A 5458-nucleotide genomic window follows, 5' to 3' on the forward strand; every position below is an offset into this window, starting at 1 on the left:
TATATATACACTGAGTGGCCATATTATTATGACCACCCCATCAGTACTTCGTTGGGCCGCCTCGTGACTCCACGAGATGTTGAAAGGTGATGCGAGGAATCTGACACTGCACTGTTGTCTTGTACCAGTCTTGCCACTCTCCGTTCTGCCCTAACATTGACTAGTCGCTGGCGGCCACCTCTGGACCAACAGTGGTTAGTGGGTGGGCATAGCGTTCTGTTTTAGGTTTTTATTTTTTCTTTCTCCGCTTATCTCGATAGGTTGAACTCGATGGACTTGGTTTTTTTTTCTCATCCTAATTATGTAAGGTTATTTGTCCAGTTGCTCTAGAACGTATATTTGATCAGTGTCCATTAAGATGGCCATACACTATGCGAATTTCAGCCAGTTCTTGATGAATCAGACAAAACTTGCACAGTGGGTGCCGCTGTGTCAGCTGTTCCCGCACATGTAAAGTGAGCCGATCGGTCATAAAATTTCACGGCCGAGTTGCTGCTATCGCGCTTGTGCGGCTATGTTTAAAAATTCAAACGAAGTATATGTTCAATCGATAATAAACATAATAATACAATTAATGGGGGTATTTTAATAAAATTATGAAGTTAAATAGAAGTAATATACATTTTATGAAAATACCCCCAATAATTGTATTATTATCTTTATCATTGATTGAACATATACTTCGTTTGAATTTTAATTTTTAAACACTGCCGCAATAGCCACGCAAGTGTGGTAGCGGCAACTCGGCCGTGAAATTTTAAGACCGATCAGCTGTCCCCACACATGCGCAGTAAGCCGATTACGCATTCTACCGCTGTCAAAGTGGGCGGGATTACGATGGAATGTGTGACCGTGTCACTTGTCACACATTCCAATGTAATCACAAACTTTGATAGAACACCGGCAACCAAAGAGCTGCTGGCTTTGTTTGGGTACTCCGACAGCGGCCGGCAGCCGCCATCAGAGTTCAATGAAAACAGCAGGAGCTGATGAGCGTTGATGGAGGCATCTGTTACATTCTCTTTGTTCAGCCCGCAGGTTAAACAAAATATATATTACAGTGTATGGCCAACTTTACTCTCCATACAGCTTCTCTGCCTGTAAAACTCTTGTCAGTTTGTAGGAGATGCTTGCAACAGTTCTGTCAGTGTCAAGTACACCTTATGACACATACATGAATCTAGCAAATGCAGGAAAATGTCACCAGCACTCCAACACGATACAGATCCATATATCAGTGCAAAGAATCCATTTATTGATGCTCACAAATACTCAAGAGTAACATTAAGCGCTTTCGGGGCCACGCAGGGTCCCCTTCATCAGGCTCAGAGTAAATTTGACTCGGAGCCTGATGAAGGGGACCCTGCGCGGCCCCGAAAGCGCTTGATGTTACTCTGAGTATTTGTTAGCATCAATAAATTGATTCTTTGCACTGACATATGGATCTGTATCGTGCCGGTGATGTTTTTTTGTATTTGCTATATTGAGGACGGCGCCATCCGTGGTCATTACGAGCACCCGCAATCAGTGATGGGAATTTAGGTAAGGTGTGCTACAGGTTTTGGAAGTTACATACATGAATCTGTCGCAGGTTCTGTCATTTGTTGCACTAATGCGAGACAGATTTCTAATGAGCAGGGCTTGAAAATCCTCTCGTCCGTGAAATTTTTTACTGACTTGTGAGACACCCTAAAATTTTTCAAGCCGGGGTAATGAGTATTTCCCACACACTGAGATTCAGGCTATAGTTCCTGCCAGCCAATCCACTGCTCCATACATGGGACATTCTCTATTACCTTTCCCCATATTGTGAATTGTTTGCAAACACATACCGTTTAATGCAAAGATGTGGCCACTTTACCCAATAGTTGTATTGTGGAGTGAAAATTATTTTGATATAAGATGATGATGATAAACAGAAATATTGGGGGACTTAATAACAAGTGTCTGAGTACTTTTAGTGAGTGTAGTTGCCCATAGACACCAATCAGATTCTAGATTTCCTTTTTTTTCTCCACACAGCTTAGAAAAAGAAAATATAGAAATTGCTTGGCTGCACTCCAGTTAAGACAAAGTCTGTCTCGGACACATTTAATGAAACCCTCACGTTGTGTCTCACAAATAGTTTGTCCCAAAGAATGACATGCTGATAGTTTAAAAAAGTTGAGCAATGAGTTTGCAAACAGCAGGCATTCCCAATGAACATCCTTACCATTTCACTCTGATGTCATCCACACTACCTCTGATCTAAAGCTGTATATGGCTAGAGCACTGTGCTCCAACTATAAACATTCCAGCGATGCCTGCACAGCACTTCCTAGAGCCGCACAGCATTCTGGGATGTGTAGCCAGAAGCAGGGGGCGAACAAAGGGGGCGGAGATGATTTTAATGCTGCAGAAGGCCACGCCCACTTTCACAGCTTACCCTTGCAGAGGTAGCAGCATGACCTGGAGGCAGGGAGATGACATGCCCAGTGCAGGCATCTATACAGCTGAAAGGAGATCGCACTGTTTAATAATAAAACATTAGAACGTCTCCTCTAGCTCTGTGCGTGTTGACTGTCAGTGTGGAAGGACACACAGACACAAGCGGCGGAAGGATTTGTGGTGCGCGGACGGAAGTCACTGTGTGCCTCCGCTAGAAGGACTTGTCAGGGAGACTATTAGCGGAGTCAGTCTGCATTATCCTAGCAACAACAGTCCCAGCTGCTCTAATGAAGAGCGCCCTGCCTGCTGGGATTAATGTTCCGGCTCACTCCGTGTAGCGAGTCTGTCGGAGCCTAGTAAACTCTCTTGAGCCCCGTATACGTAGCTGAGGCATGTTTACAGCGAATCAGTCGCCATCCGTACTAAACTCATCGACAGCCTCCCCTCCGTACACCTCAACCCACCCTTCGCGTTCAATTCTGGCGCCACTTCTCTCCAGCCACTCAACGTGGAAGGCTCACGTGACGCGGCGACGTAAGGCCCGGTCACGTGACCCTGACGTCACCGAGGCCCCTTTTTGCTTTGCTGGGAAGCGGCTGCTATCGAAGTGCGAGGTAAATGCCATAGAGATAAATGACAGGGGAGCGCCGCTGGCTGTGACAGGCTGATATGCCAGGGGAGCCTGTTCAATGACCGCCGCCAGTGTATCCTAGGGAGATCCCTGGTGGTCACACCGCCATTGTTATCTAGGTGCCTTTCTAGTGAGGATTGTTTATCCGCAGTGCATTGTGGGAGCATGGCTTGAAAGCATCAGCATTGTTCACATTCACTGAGAAATCCTTGTATCCCCGGCGTCATCGCCGGTGCCTTGCTGGCTCTTCCTGCCCACAGCTGATGACTGTACGAGGTTTGGTTAGTGTGTGGCCATAGGTCTGACAGGCTGTGCACACTGATCACTGGAGCAGTGTCCTGCATGTGTCCATTGCACTCAGCAGAGGCTTTGGGTTTATTCTAATCGCTTCTATTATTTCATCGATCTGCATGCATCGTCACCTGTGAATGAATGTCTTGTGTATAGTACAGTGTCTCTGGATGTCATGTGCTTGCCTGTAGCTCTAGTAACTGCAGACTCCATCTATGATGTGCAGAGCAATGCTGATCCAAAAGTTTAGGTAGATGTAAATGCTCAAGCTGGACATACACCAGTACAATCTCCTTTGCACATTTTGTTTGATTTTTTTGTAATATTAACTGAGGTCAAATTGATGACCGATTTCAACCATAGTAATGAAAATATATTGAAGCGAGCTACACTGTTATAGATCAGCATGTACCAGACCAGAAGGAAGAGTAGGGAAGGATCCCTCTATATGTACATTACGTTTTTCACTACATGTGATGGGGGACTGGTAGGTCTGAGCTTAACTTATGTAGAAGATGCATGCTTCTAGCTGCTTGTCAGCTATTTCTCCATGTGTGCAGTGCTGGACTAAAACAAATTTATAAGACCTCTTTATGCATACTGCCTTTTACTGCATCGGATTAAAGCGATATTAAGGCCTCATTCACTCACAACGCGAGAGCAAAATTATATATACGCATATGCGTGCACTCTATGCACTCCCAGAATGCATCATTAGTAATTGAAATTTTAATGAACTGTATGCGTATACGCTTGCAAACACGCGTCTATGCGCGCAAAATACGTTTTTTACGCTGCGCAAATATACGGCTCCATACGCAGCTATGTGTAGCAGCGCTGACTTCTGTGTCCCACAGTGTCTGTCCGCGTGCACGCTGCCGGGCTGCATGCATTGACTTACCCTGTGTCTCCTCTCCTCCCGCTAGAACCAGCGGGAGATTCAAAAGTTTAAAAAAAGAAAAAAAATCATACCGCCAGGGAGGTTAAGGCAGGCCACTGCATGGACACGTAGTCAATGATTGTTTTCAATGTGTCCCATTCACATGAAAGAGTGGTCGTGATGGGCGGTGTGGTGCGGAAAAATGCAGACATGCTACAGATGTTGTGCAGGGACCTGATTGAAGTGTATACATTATACACGCCACATAAAATAAAAAATGCATGTAAACAGTGACACCTCCGACAATGTGCGATACAATGCTTACTGCCAGAGCTACCACAGGGCACTAGCCTGTCCATTTAAAATGCAGTGTTTTGGCGGGTGGGCTAGTGTGATCAGGCCTTTAAAACCTTTTTTGGTGTTATTTCTTTGGGTCACACGAGTACATATACTAATGTCCTACTGTGACCCAAAACTCATATAGCTGGCTATTGCCCGCTATATGCTGACAGCACCGTGCTGCAGCCAGGGCGGATCTTGACAATATTGTCAGGATCCACCCTGCTGCCTGATTGACAGCTGGCTCTGCCTCTGTAGAGGTAGAACCAGCTCTGTCCGCCCCCTTCATCTGTCCCCTCTAATGAGCGCTGGAGGAACAAAGCGGAGGGGGGAAATCCCTGCAGGGAGCGGTGACTGACATTCAGCCGTCTCTGCAGGGAGAAGATTGTGAACTGAGTGATCAGTTGTATGTGATCGCTCAGTTCCCATTCTATAGAGGCGATGTGTGACAGCTTCAGTGTCGCACGTCGGCCCTAACTATTGGGGTGAGTGCATTTCACTCTCCCCATAATTCTAGTTTTAATGTCTGTTGGCATTGAAGACAGTGAATCACACAGATAGCTGCTCTTAGCAATTTACTGTTGTATACTGCTGACAGAATGAATGTAAACAAAGTAATCTTTACTTTGACCTGGGCTTGTGATAACTCCTATTTAGAATGTCACTTTAAAACAAAAATGAAAAGTCTAGCTTCTACAATAGAAGGCAATTAATATTTACCTCTCAGGCGATTGGTACGCCTAGTGTGTAAACTCCAGTCTCTCAAGCTGTACTGCCTATGGCAGAATCTTAATTTTTTGTACTTTCAGGAGTGTGGAATACCTATATCCCCTGCTGTGCGCCGTGGTTCCTCCTGCATCATTACTGTAGTCAGAGGTGACATTGGGGGG

General features: G+C 45.4%; 1 protein-coding gene and 1 long non-coding RNA gene across 2 annotated transcripts in view; both read left to right on the forward strand.

Annotated features, from left to right (window-relative positions):
- Nucleotides 1-2909: 2909 nt before the first annotated feature.
- SMUG1 (single-strand-selective monofunctional uracil-DNA glycosylase 1) overlaps nucleotides 2910-5458 on the forward strand; it is a 14216-nt gene continuing 11667 nt past the window's right edge. Inside the window, exon 1 of the mRNA XM_018568720.1 lies at nucleotides 2910-3041. The gene's annotated coding sequence lies outside the window, so the exon portion shown is untranslated. The remainder of the gene's footprint in view (nucleotides 3042-5458) is intronic.
- Nucleotides 3391-5458, forward strand: part of LOC108797156 — an 18498-nt gene continuing 16430 nt past the window's right edge. Inside the window, exons 1-2 of the long non-coding RNA XR_001941862.1 lie at nucleotides 3391-3402; nucleotides 4328-4331. This is a non-coding gene — a long non-coding RNA (uncharacterized LOC108797156). The remainder of the gene's footprint in view (nucleotides 3403-4327; nucleotides 4332-5458) is intronic.

Source organism: Nanorana parkeri, unplaced genomic scaffold (genome assembly GCF_000935625.1).
Source record: "Nanorana parkeri isolate BGI_ZX_2015 unplaced genomic scaffold, ASM93562v1 scaffold33, whole genome shotgun sequence".
Classification (NCBI taxonomy): domain Eukaryota; kingdom Metazoa; phylum Chordata; class Amphibia; order Anura; family Dicroglossidae; genus Nanorana; species Nanorana parkeri.